Raw genomic sequence first — 13,979 nt, forward strand, 5'->3', positions numbered from 1 at the left:
CTGACAAGAACACCCATTTTACTTCATAACCACAAACTCCAACTGATGACACTAAGGGAAGTATGACTTTGATGTGTGAGATTTTGTCAATTGGTTAAATCAATGAGCAAAACAGGCACCCATTCATTAAAAAAAAGCTTGCACAAACTCAGGATCTCCCTAACCACTTATACTTTTTGGGCTGTAGGCACTGCTTAAATGTAGGAAATGCAGTAATGCATTTGTACAGCAAGGTCCCCAATGAGATAAAGACCAGATAATTTACCTTAAGTGATGGTGCTGGAGGGATAAATGATAGTCAGGACATCCTGGACAAATCTCTTGCTTTTTTTTCCAATATTATTTTATGAGATCCTTTGTACCCACCGGAGAGAGTAAATGGAGCCTCAATTTAAAGTATTTTTCAAAATACAGCAGCTCCGATTCAGTGCTGCACCGGGTATGTTAGCCTGGATTAGTCCTTAAAATGGACTTAGCAGACAATGTTCAGATTCAGAGGAAACAGTGCTACTCTTCTGAGATTGGGTCCTTCTGTCTTGGACTCTAGGTGTAGGAATAGGTTCTTAGACTGTATACATATTCCGGTATCTGGTTAATACTTGTTTATTAGTAGTACAGGTTACAGAGTAGGCACGGAGCTCTTTGATGTGATTCCAACTTTTCCCTCTCTCTCTCTCCATCTAACACGTTTGCCCAGTGTCAGTGGTGCACATCATCTATATCATACATTAGAATATCCCATCTGTTAACCCTTTATATTAACCGACCTTGCACCCCACTCCTCTCACCCAAATATGCTATCCTAATTTATAAAATACATGATGGGTATGATTCAACGGTCTCGTTGCACCCCCACTTGGTATCGGGATGAGGCCTCTCGCGAGATTTGCGACCCTGGAGACGTTGGGCGAGATCCAGATCTGTATATTTACACGAGCCTTTCAGACCATTTAAATATGCATTTGCCGGATTCACCCGGGGCCCAGGGATCGCGGGCCGCACCTGGGAGACTTCGCCAGGGTGCTGTTTAGTACTGGTCCACAGAAATACGTACGAGGCGTAACGGCACCTGGGGGGGGGGGGGACGACACACCTCCCTGGCTATTGGAGACCCCCGGGTGGTCGGGGACATGACAAGGTGGCACCCTGGCACTCCCCTGGCACCTGGGAACATTGGCATTGCCAGCCTGGCACCCTGACAGTGCCACCAGGGCATGTAAGGGGTCGGGTCCGGGGGCCTCCCCAAGGTGGGGGAGGGGCACAAAAACAGGAAGGGAGTACCTGAAAAAGGCGGGGGGGGGGGGGGGGGGGGGGGAAGAGGAGGAGAAAGGGAGAAAGGGATAAGGGCAGCCAGACAAAATGGCATCTGATCTTCCAGGAGCCTTTCCTGCTAGCGAGAAAATCCTTCTAAGTGTGGCCTCGGGGGACAGAATCTCCCCAAGGCCAAAGAAATTACAAACTGCCGTTGAATAGCAGGATGTTTCTCAGCCCAGCAGGTGCTGAGAAACACCCCGGTGGATGTGCCGTTCAGCAGACTTTAACTCAAGTCCGCTAAATAACGCCCAATATCCTTAACTGTTTATATTACATTTCTGTAACTCCCTTTTTACAACAACCAATTCTGCACAACTCCAACGCTTGCTGTCCCACTGCCGTCGCCACCCTCGCAGTGTTGGCCTCAGTGCCATGCTTTGTTGGCATGATCTCCTGCGACTGCAGCCTTTGGGAATTCTCCAATCAGCTGTGCACTTGCTGGAATGCTGCGGACATCCCCTCCGGAGTCTCACAGCCCCGTCCTAGCATCTGCATCAGCTCTGGGATAACATCCAGAGGCTCAGCGTCTGACTGGGACTCAGCTGAGTCCTGAGATCCAGCAGACCTCCGACTGCTGACTCCCTTGGTGTGCATCACCAACTGTGTGGTGCTCACCCCATTGTGTCACAGAAGCCAGTCCACTAATGTCACCCACCGAGGTGTGTGTCTTTGTGCTGGTGGAAGGTGGGAGGTGACAGCTGTGATGCCTCGATGGTGGGCTCTTGGGAGTGTGTGCGCATGTGGGGCGGGGGGAGGGGGGGGGGGGGGGGGATTCTGGAAGGCCCGGCACCATCGGATGAAGATCGTGTGAGACAATGGACATGTGGTCAGTGAGAGGCAAGGATAATTTTGTCTGACATGAACAAATCATTCAAGACAGGTCACCTGGGTGAAGAGGCAGTGAATCCTCACGTCTACGGCACAGGCCAACCTCGCTGTCAGTGACTGCTCCCTCCTCGGACAACCCCACAATCTCCGAGGCTCGTTCCTCACCAGGGGGAGGACTGGGATCTCTGGTTCTCTGCCCCCGTCTTGCCCTTCCCTGCTTATTATGGGTTATCTTTTCTGGGAACAAAGAGAAGGCTTAGTGAGCCGTGGGCTGGATGGATCGGGAGAGTCTAGAGCATGTATGGGCAAAGCACCTGGACATGAAGGGGTTGTGCTGTTGGGTGCCAGAGGTTATGACGAACAAATAGGAAGATCGTATGTGGGAAGGGTGCAGGGTGTCAACCATTGATTTGTGGGGGCTGTGGGGGAGGGGGAGAAAGACAGCGGTGAGCCCCACGAGACCCTGAGTCACGAGTCCGGCGATCTCGCCAAGTTGGTGGTCAAGTAACATCTCGCCAATCACACCTGAAATGACACCTAGAAATGTTTCCGTTAAATCATGCCTTTTATAAAGTAGCTACGTTACGTGGATATATATTTTCCTTCCTGTCTTGTGGATGGACCAATCAACACACTACAATGTTACAGTTCATTGTCCATTTGGTAGCATGGCAGAATGCACTGGTAGGTGTTGCAGGACATTAGAATGATGACATTCCAGATCATGTCCGGTCACTGATACTTGCCCGTCAGCATTTTGGTCTTGGTTGACAGTCACCTTCACCAATTGAAAATGATTCTCCACAGAGCAGGAGCTGACCAGTGATTTTAAAACAAACTCTAATAGTGAAATATGGATGCAGGAATGCTGATCTGTTTGACATTATTACAGGAAATCAGAGTACAGAACCATCTGACATTCATTTAGATCTGGATTGCTGGGCCATCGTCAGGCACAGCCAGGTGCAACCACTGGAAAAGCTATAGAGGAACCCCCCACCCCCACCCCCACTGCTGCCAGTTTGTTTTTTCCCAAAGAAGTCGATAAACGGCTGCCACTTCCGGGCAAATCCTAGCATCAATCCCTGAAGGGCGAACTTGATCTTCTCAAGCCTGAGAAACCTGGCCATGTCACTGACCCACACCCCCGACTTTGGGAGCTCTGAGTCCCTTCCTGTCAACAAAATCCGTCTCCTGGCTACCAGGGAGGCATTGGCCAAAATGTCAGCCTCCCTCGCCCGCTGGACTCCCAGGTCTTCTGACACACCAAAAATCACCACCTCTGGACTTGGAACCACCCTTACCTTCGGTACCTCCGACATGAATCCCTTGCCAAAACCCCTAAACCTTGGACATGCGCAAAACATATGGACATGATTCGCAGGCCCACCTGCACACCGCCCACACCTATCCTCCACCCCTTTAAAGAACCTACTCATCTGGGCCAGTCAAGTGTGCCCTGTGGACCACCTAAAATTGCATCAGGCTAAGCCTGGCACACGGCGAGGACACATGGACTCGCCTCAGGTCGTCCTCCCATAACCCAACCTCCAACTCCCCACCAACTCTTCCTCCCACTTCCTCTTCACCTTCCCTATCGGGGCTCCCTCCCAATCCATAAGCTCTTTATGTATTTCCAATGCCTTCCCCTCCCCCACTTTTGACACTACGTTATCCTGTAGTCCCCGGGGCGTCAGGTGCGGGAACATCGAAACCTGACCCCGCATAAAGTCCCTCACCTGCAAGTACGAAACCCTTCCCAAAGGGCAGCTTAACTCGTTCCTCCAACTCTTTCAAACACGGAAAACCCCCATCTATAAACAAGTCCCCAAACCACTCGATCCCCACCCGCTGCCACCTCCGAAACTCCCCCATGCAGCCCCCCCCCCCCCCGGAACAAACTGGTGGTCGCCACATATCGGTGTCCACATCATTGTCCCCTCCAGCCCCATGTGCTGCCGCCACTGCCCCCACACCCTCAGGGCCACCACCACTACCGGGCTTGAGGAGTACCTGGCTGGCAAGAACAGCAGAAGCGACGTTAACATTGCCGTAACTCGTGTCTTTACATGAGGCTGCATCCATCCGCTCCAACACCGACCCCTCCCCCACTACCCATTTCCTGACCAATGCTATATCCGCCGGCCAGTAGTGATTTATAAAGTTTGGAAAAGCCAGGACCACCCACCACCCCCCAAAACCTGCTCTAGCAGCACCTTCTTCACCCACGAGGTTTTACCCGCCCACATCACTCACTTCACTTTTAATGTCACACTTTTCAGATGCTAACCCAAAGGGGATAAATCCATTTCCCTGCCTCTTAATGTATAAATTTTAATGATGCTAGGTTAAGAGATAAATATTGGCCAGGACACCAATAGAGACACCGTTGCTCTCTTTGGACTTTGTAAAGTCTATCTGTGAGGGCAGAGAGGATTGACATTGAGCATCTCATCCAAAACACCAGCACCTCCAACAGAGCAGATTTTGTGCTCAAGTCTCTGGAGTGGAACTTTAACATCGAGCTCCTGACTCAAGATCCGAGTGCAATCTGTATCATTGGAGGGAATTAAAGCGAAATGGGAGGAAGAGTTAGGGGAGGGTATGGAGGACGAACTGTGGTATGAGGTGCTCCGCAGGGTAAATGCCTCAACCTCGTACGCGACTCTTTGAGGGGGTGGAGGATGTATGTGAGCGTTGTGGGAGGAGGCCCGCAAATCATGTTCACATGTTTTGGTCCTGTCCGAGGCTGGAGGGGTATTGGAGGGAGGTGTTTAAGGTCATCTCGAGGGTGGTACATGTGAGTTTGGAACCAGGGCCCTATGAAGCCATTTTCAGAGTGTCAGATCAGCCCGGGCTGCAGGCGGGTGTGGGAGGAAATGTTTTAGCCTTCGCTTCGCTGATTGCCCGGAGGCCGGTCCTGCTGGGGTGGAGGTCAGCTTCTCCGCCCTGTGCCTCGGCATAGTGGGGGGATCTACTGGAATTTCTGACGCTCGAGAAGGTGAGGTTTGAGCTGAGGGGGAGGATGGATGTGTTCTACAATTCACGGACATTGTTTAAATGACACTTTCAAGAATTGGTGCCATTGAATATTAGCGGGGGTGAGTGAAGGGTATTGTTTATCAGGTATGGGAAGTCCGTGGATTCTCTTTTGGTCTTTCTTGTTTTGTATTAGGGATGGAGAGGGGATGTTTTGGTTGCATGTTGAAGGGAATGTTGGTTGGGGGATTGCTATTGTATTTGTTATTGTTGGTTACCTTTTATTGGATGTATATTTGGTGAAAAAGTGGAAAATGAAGAGAATAAAAGTATTTGTTTTTAAAGATGCGAGTACAATCCATTGAGGCACTGCTGACAACTTTCATTCTGGAGTTGAAAGTAGAAGTAAATTTGGATTTTAATTGCATGGTACAATGCCTAGTAGTACTTTGCAAGTGTGTGCTCAGGAAACATAATTAACTATGCAATCAGCTTCTTTAATGTGTTCTCCTGGTACAGAGAATCTCTCGACAAGAGGGCAGCTTCAGATGCTGCATCTCTGGATTTTCCGTTTATTTAAGGGAGAGTAAAATCTCACACGCCTGCTGAAAGGTTCCATACCTGACACATGCAAATGTATAAGTAATTCCCCAATGAGTGAAGTGGGTCATTAAGGGGCCGAGGGGAGGAATTCACAAAATGTGTTGTGCTAGATGATGCAGATGTTAATTTCAACTCTGCTTAAGATTTCTGACTCTAGGGTTTTATAGACTACTTGTGACTGTGCACAGCTCAATATACAGAACAAAATCACTCAACAGTGTCTTTATAGCTAGAATAAACTCTTTAGAACCATAAGTTAATTACACTTTTCAAATCACGTTAGATGTTGAGCAGCTGTAAAACACACACATGCAGACCCTCTCACACAACTCAAATGGAGGCGGCCCAATACTTTTCTCCATCCCCTGTAAGGTTATAACTTGATACTGATCTCATGCTTTATATTGTTAAGACACCTGGGCTACTCGCTTAGGAATAAGCATCTCAAATGCCTATATAGCACATTCTTATAAATATCAGATTGTTAGGAATCATAGGACAGCGGCCAAAGAAAAATCATCACGTTAATAGCTACCCAAATGCAGAAGGGCCATGCTGAAACAGATTTACACTGCAGCTTCAAGCGTTTTACAAATAAGATAAAAAGTAGAAAATGTGGGAGTTGTCAAGATAATGGGGGCTTGAGTACACACATGCACTGAACAGTTCTGCTAAGGGAGTCAAGGAATGAGAATAGCAAATCCAGAGAACTTGCGTGAAAAGAGTACAAAGAACTCTGTTTAAACTTGGATTTCTAAAAGTAGGGAGGCGGGTAAGAGAGAGAAGGGGCCGAACAAACATCCGGGGGACGTTAAGAGAGAGAGGGGGGCCAAACAAACATGCAAAGGTTACATAGAATCTCTACAGAATTCTTACAGTGCAGAACGAGGCCATTCGGCCCATCAAGTCTGCACTAACCCTCCGAAAGAGCACCCTGCCTCGGTCCACGCCCCCACCTAACCTATACATCTTTGAGACGCTAAGGGGCAGTTTAGCATGGCCAATCCACCCAACCTGCACATCTTTGGACTTTACGACAGGTATTATTGTTTTTTCTCTGTAACATTATTGCTTCAACATCGCAGAGACTTGATTGACTTCAGTAAAGGATTATTTCCAACCAATTGGTGTAAAATCCCAATCATCCATTTCAAACCCCTCGCCTTCCACACTCCCAAAGAAAAACACAGCGGACTGAATGCTCAGGCCACTCCACCAAGAAGAACTGGTCAGTAACAATCCCGAGCAAAGATTTAAAGTCCTGATTTCAACAGAACCTGCTCTGGCAAGAATGGTGGGAGGGAGAGACGGAGTGAGAGAGAGAGAGAGAATGGGAGGGAGGGAAAGGCCAGTTTGGGTCTGTCGTCTGCTTCACCCTCTGCCTGTTTTTACCCTCATTAAAGTGAAATGGTTCGATAAAGCGTGGTCAATTCCAATGCCAGATCTACACCCAAGCTTTAAAAAAATATCTCCCAAAAGTTAGGGGAGAAATTTGTTGAGCAAAAAAACTTTTGTGCATCAACAGCGGAGGCAGAGGTTGTTTCCCCTTGTGGGAATGTCTCCGCTCAGGGGGAATAATCTCAGAGTAAGGAGTCATCAATTCAAGACAGAGATGATGAGGAATTTCCTCTCTCAGAGGGTAGTGAATCTGTGGGATTCTTTACCAACGAGAGCTGCAGAGGCTATGTTCAAGGCCAGGATGGACAGCTTTTTAAAAATATTTATATTGAAGTCTTTTTTTCATTGTGACAAAATAAACAACAAATACATAAAGGTACAATGTATGAATAGCATAATCAATTATTAACAACCCCACTAAACCCAACCCTTCAACATATAACTAAAAATGAAACTCCTGCCTAACAGCTGACGGTGACTAACTCTCTGAAAAAGGAAATGAATGGTGCCATCTCGAGTTGAACCCTCCTACCAACCCTCTAATGATGTACTTGACCTTCTCTAGATTTAGGAACTCCATTAGGTCACCCAACCAGGCCTAGGCGGAGTAGGAGATCTCCACCCCAGCAGAACACGCCTCAGGGATATTAATGATGCAAAGGCGAGGTCATCCACCTTCACCCCCGTCTGCAGCACCAGTGAGTCCGAAACACCGAAAATGGCCACCAGTGAATATCAAGAGTCACTGAGGTGATGTTAAAGAAGGACAGCCAGCTTCCAAGTTTAGGACACGACCACAATGGGATTCGCTCCCCCTCCCCCGACGACCCCGTGAACAACGATCACACCTTTCCTGCATCCCCAAGACAAAATCACTGATCCTTGTCTTGATCAGATTCGCCCTGTGCACCACCATGAACTGAGTCGAGCTGAGCCTAACACAGGAGGAGGTTGAGTTGACCCTGTGAAGGGCCTCACTCCACACACCGCCATCAGAAATCTGACCAGCTGACCCTCCCACTCCCTCTTCACCTCATCCAACGGAGTCTGCTCCACCAACAGGATTTTTCCATAGATGTCCGAAATCGGTCCCTCACCCAGCTCAGCCAGAAATTAGCTCCTATTCAAGAGGGATGGTGAAGGCGCCAAGGGAAATGAAAAGATCTCCTTAGGCAAGTAATCACAAACTTGGAAATACCTGGATACATTAGTCCTCGGGAGCTGGAATTTGTCCAACAGCTCCTCAAAACTGACAAATCTATTGTCCACAAACAGGTCTCCACACCACTGCAGCACCCATGACCTGAACCTCAAGTCTTAACCCATTGGCACAAAGAGATGATTCCTACAAATAGGGGTAACAATGACATGGAGCCAAACTTCAATGTAGTCTAAACTGCCTCTAAATCCTCAGACTGGACACCACTACCATACTTGAGGTAACCTTTGCAGGGGAAAACAGAAGCGAGACAGTTACCAAGGCCCTCAAGCTAGAACCACTACAAGAGTTTGACTCCAGCTACCCCCTTATGGAATTCGGATCCTTGAGCCACCCCAGTACTTTTTCAGTATTAGTTGCCCAGTAATAAAATATCAAATTAAGTAAAGCTAAGCCATCCAGCTGTCTCTCTCTCTCTGAAGAAATGCCCCACGAATCCTTGGGGCCTTGCCCGCCTAAATGAAGGAAGCCATCACTTTGTTGACTCTAGCAAAAAAAGACTTGGGCTGAAAAATAGGGAGACACTGGAACAGAAATAAAAACCTTGGGAGGACATTCATTGTAACAGTCTGAACCCTGCCCGACAAGGACAGGGAGAGGTTATCCCACTTTGCAAGTCAGATTTAACCCCATTCACCAGACTAGCATAATTTAATTTATGAAGCAAGGCCCAATCATGGGCCATCTGGATTCACAGATAACAAAAGCTAGCTCTGGCAAAGCAAAAAGGCAGCATCCCCAGATTGGCTCCCCCTCCCTGGGGGATTCACTGGAAGTCTTATCCAAATTCAGTCTTATCCAATTTCAACTTGTACCTCATGGTGGAGACTGGGTCTGTGATGTAAAGAAGCTGATCACAACTACCCTGCAAATTTCTGATAGGATCCGATGGGAAATCCTTCCAGATCCGGACCCTAACCTCAAACAAAACAATTTAATAGTGAGCTGCAGCTACTCCCACCACTTTGCTTCCATTAGCTAACACTTCAGCCAGTGCCCGGATTAAAGACAAATAAATAGCCATAACAACCATCCCCCCAGCCCTGTCCAACATTAATAAACACGGAAAAAGCACCCATTCCACACAAGAACAAGAAAATACAAACTTGTACAAGAAACCCCGACGTGTCCCCATAACCACATTCTCTTCCCAACAATACAAAGACCTTGTAAAAATTACAATTAACTCGCTCCCAGCCCGTGCTTCCTAACAAAAGCATCAGCCTCTTCCGGTGCACCGGAACTGCAATCCTTCATATATAAGTCACTCAGAAACATGCAGGGTATACCATCCCAAACCGAACTCCACTCTTATACAATACAGCCTTGGCCAGGATATACCATCCCAAACCGAACTCCACTATTATACAATACAGCCTTGGCCAGGATATACCATCCCAAACCGAACTCCACTCTTATACAATACAGCCTTCGCCAGGATATACCATCCCAAACCGAACTCCACTCTTATACAATGCAGCAATGGCCAGGATACACCATCCCAAACCGAAATCCACTCTTATACAATACAGCCTTGGCCAGGATATACCATCCCAAACCGAACTCCACTATTATACAATGCAGCAATGGACAGGATATACCATCCCAAACCGAAATCCACTCTTATACAATGCAGCCATGGCCAGGATATACCATCCCAAACCGAACTCCACTCATATACAATGCAGCAATGGACAGGATACACCATCCCAAACCGAACTCCACTCTTATACAATACAGCCTTGGCCAGGATATACCATCCCAAACCGAACTCCACTATTATACAATGCAGCAATGGACAGGATACACCATCCCAAACCGAACTCCACTCTTATACAATGCAGCCATGGCCAGGATATACCATCCCAAACCGAACTCCACTCTTATACAATGCAGCCATGGCCAGGGTATACCATCCCAAACCGAACTCCACTCTTATACAATGCAGCCATGGCCAGGATATACCATCCCAAACCGAACTCCACTCTTATACAATACAGCCTTCGCCAGGGTATACCATCCCAAACCGAACTCCACTATTATACAATACAGCCTTGGCCAGGGTATACCATCCCAAACCGAACTCCACTATTATACAATGCAGCAATGGCCAGGGTATACCATCCCAAACCGAATTCCACTCTTATACAATACAGCCTTGGCCAGGATATACCATCCCAAACCGAATTCCACTCTTATACAATACAGCCTTGGCCAGGATACACCATCCCAAACCGAACTCCACTATTATACAATGCAGCAATGGCCAGGGTATACCATCCCAAACCGAATTCCACTCTTATACAATACAGCCTTGGCCAGGATATACCATCCCAAACCGAATTCCACTCTTATACAATACAGCCTTGGCCAGGATATACCATCCCAAACCGAATTCCACTCTTATACAATACAGCCTTGGCCAGGATACACCATCCCAAACCGAACTCCACTCTTATACAATACAGCCTTGGCCAGGATATACCATCCCAAACCGAACTCCACTCTTATACAATGCAGCAATGGACAGGATATACCATCCCAAACTGAACTCCACTCTTATACAATACAGCCTTGGCCAGGATATACCATCCCAAACCGAACTCCACTATTATACAATGCAGCAATGGACAGGATACACCATCCCAAACCAAACTCCACTCTTATACAATGCAGCCATGGCCAGGATATACCATCCCAAACCGAACTCCACTCTTATACAATGCAGCCATGGCCAGGGTATACCATCCCAAACCGAACTCCACTTTATACAATGCAGCAATGGCCAGGGTATACCATCCCAAACCGAATTCCACTATTATACAATGCAGCCTTGGCCAGGATACACCATCCCAAACCGAACTCCACTATTATACAATGCAGCAATGGCCAGGGTATACCATCCCAAACCGAATTCCACTCTTATACAATACAGCCTTGGCCAGGATACACCATCCCAAACCGAACTCCACTCTTATACAACGCAGCAATGGCCAGGATACACCATCCCAAACTGAACTCCACTCTTATATCCTGGTCATAGCTGCATTGTATACAATTGCAAACCGAACTCCACTCTTATACAATCCGGCCTTGGCCAGGGTATACCATCCCAAACTGGACTCCACTCTTATACAACGCAGCAATGGCCAGGATACACCATCCCAAACCGAACTCCACTCTTATACAACGCAGCAATGGCCAGGATACACCATCCCAAACCGAACTCCACTCTTATACAATGCAGCCTCGGCCAGGATATACCATCCCAAACCGAACTCCACTCTTATACAATGCAGCAATGGACAGGATATACCATCCCAAACCGAAATCCACTCTTATACAATGCAGCCATGGCCAGGATATACCATCCCAAACCGAAATCCACTCTTATACAACGCAGCAATGGCCAGGATATACCATCCCAAACTGAACTCCACTCTTATACAACGCAGCAATGGCCAGGATATACCATCCCAAACTGAACTCCACTCTTATATCCTGGTCATAGCTGCATTGTATACAATTGCAAACCGAACTCCACTCTTATACAATCCGGCCTTGGCCAGGGTATACCATCCCAAACTGGACTCCACTCTTATACAATGCAGCCATGGCCAGGATATACCATCCCAAACCAAACTCCACTCTTATACAATGCAGCCTTGGCATTGTTAAATGCTGCTCGCCTTTCAGCCAGTTCGACTCCCGCAGCTTGATAGAGCCGGATAGTGTGGCTCTCCCATTTGTAATCTTGGTGATCCTTCATCCACCTCAGGACTCGTTCCTTCTCCTAATAACTATGGAACCTCATGATAATTGTCTTTGATGACTCGCCGGAACGGGGATTATGCCTGAGTGACCCCTGGACTCAATCCAGCTCGGGAAGGGACGGTCTTCCACCATACCCCATCATCTTTGAGATGTAGTACCTCGGATTTGTGCCTTCCATTCCCTCCAGCAGCCCCATGATTCTATTCTTCTGTCTCCTGGGATGATTCTACAGATCATCGACCTTGGCACACAGTGCCTTATTATCACCGGCCAATGTTGTCATCTGAGCCACCCAAGGAGGCACTTTGATCGCTCTGCTTTGAGAGAGCCGCCTCCTCACCCTGTAACGCCATGCCGTGCGTCTTTACAGTCTTCACCAACACTGAGCCAGGGCCACTTCTATTGAATTATGGAGGCCCTCGGTGACAACCTGGGCGGGATTCTCTGAGCCCCGCGGCGGGATTCGCCGAGGCCCGTGATCGGGGCCCACCAATCAGTGGGCCGGCCTCTCCAGCCCTGGCCCTATTTTGTTACATGACCGGCCCCTGAACACCCATGCCATGTTGCGTCGGGGCTGGCGCATTGAGGAAGTCCACCGCGCATGCTTGGGTTTGCGCAGCGCAACTGGGCTTGCGCCGGGAAGGGAGGCTGGAGCGGCGTGAACAGCTCTAGCGCCATGCTGGCCCGCTGTGGTGGCCAGAATCGGTAGTGCCTGTGCCCGTTTCGCATCGTCATGAAATGCGACGGTGTTCACGACGGCGCAGACACTCTGCCTCCATTTCGGAGAATCCCGCCCCCTGCTTTTCTGTTTCTTAAATTCTGCTGCTAAGATGCTTGTAAGCATATCGATTGCCAGTGAAGTGGCCAGCGACGCAGCAGCAGCCTCTGCCATTTTCCCAGGAGAAGAACTTCGAGGCTTTTTACTTGCTGGCTTCTTTGGCCTGGACCGTCTGGGTATTCTCCTGTGTGGAAACCTTATCCCATCGAATTAGTTAAGTTTTAACCCAAACATGCTGCACAAACTGGACGTAAAGGGCTAAAAATAAAGTACCCTGGTGGAAGCCGCCTTATGTGCAACGACCCCCTACATGCTGCCAATGAAGTCCCTAATAAACAACTTTTTAAATCAGTAAGGGAATCAAGGTGGAAAAGTGTAGTTGAGGATAATCAGATCAGTCATGATGACCGAGCAGTCTCGATGGGCCGAGTGGTCTACTTCTTTCTGCCCCTATGTCTTGTGGTCTTAGATCAGCCATGATCCTACAGAGGGACGGAACAGGCCAATGGTCTACTAGCCCTGCTCCTAATTGGGATGGAAGCTTGCAAGGCCTCACCAGCATAGTCCCAGGTGAATTATAACCTTACCCCCATTTTATAGGAAACTTAAGGGCCAATGCTAATACCCATACTCCGCTTAATTTATCAGAATTGGTGGCCATAGGAGCCTACCTCTTCCAGTGTGGAGAAGGGTGATGGGCAAGGCAAGTGTCACAGTGACAGATTGAAACATTAGAAAGAGGCCCACCGACAAATCAGGGCTGCGCTCTGGGCCGCCAGCTCCCTTTCAATATACCCACCCACCCCCTCCCCTCCCGCCCTTTGTCCATCATAACTGGACGGGGTAAGGCTGCTGATTTGAGGTTGTTACTATTTTGGACTCCTCTCCTGCGCTCGATGTGGAGTTAAATCAGGCTTGTGGTCCCGAATGAACTCTGTTCTGGATTAGGGGCTTCCGAAGCTTAAGTTTGAGTGGAAGCCGGGCTGATTTGGCAAAACGACATTCCGTTTAGATCTGTTCTGTGTATTTCACGTCCACACCGCTGAACCCGGGCATATCCGCGTTGCTGCTGACATGAGAGAAAGC

At 48.3% G+C, this 13,979-nt stretch overlaps 1 protein-coding gene across 2 annotated transcripts in view; it reads right to left on the minus strand.

Annotated features, from left to right (window-relative positions):
- LOC119965876 (aryl hydrocarbon receptor repressor-like) overlaps window positions 1-13,979 on the minus strand; it is a 253,068-nt gene that overhangs the window by 237,353 nt on the left and 1,736 nt on the right. The gene's annotated exons all lie outside the window — the stretch shown is intronic.

This window comes from Scyliorhinus canicula, chromosome 5, assembly GCF_902713615.1.
Source record: "Scyliorhinus canicula chromosome 5, sScyCan1.1, whole genome shotgun sequence".
NCBI classification, from domain to species: domain Eukaryota; kingdom Metazoa; phylum Chordata; class Chondrichthyes; order Carcharhiniformes; family Scyliorhinidae; genus Scyliorhinus; species Scyliorhinus canicula.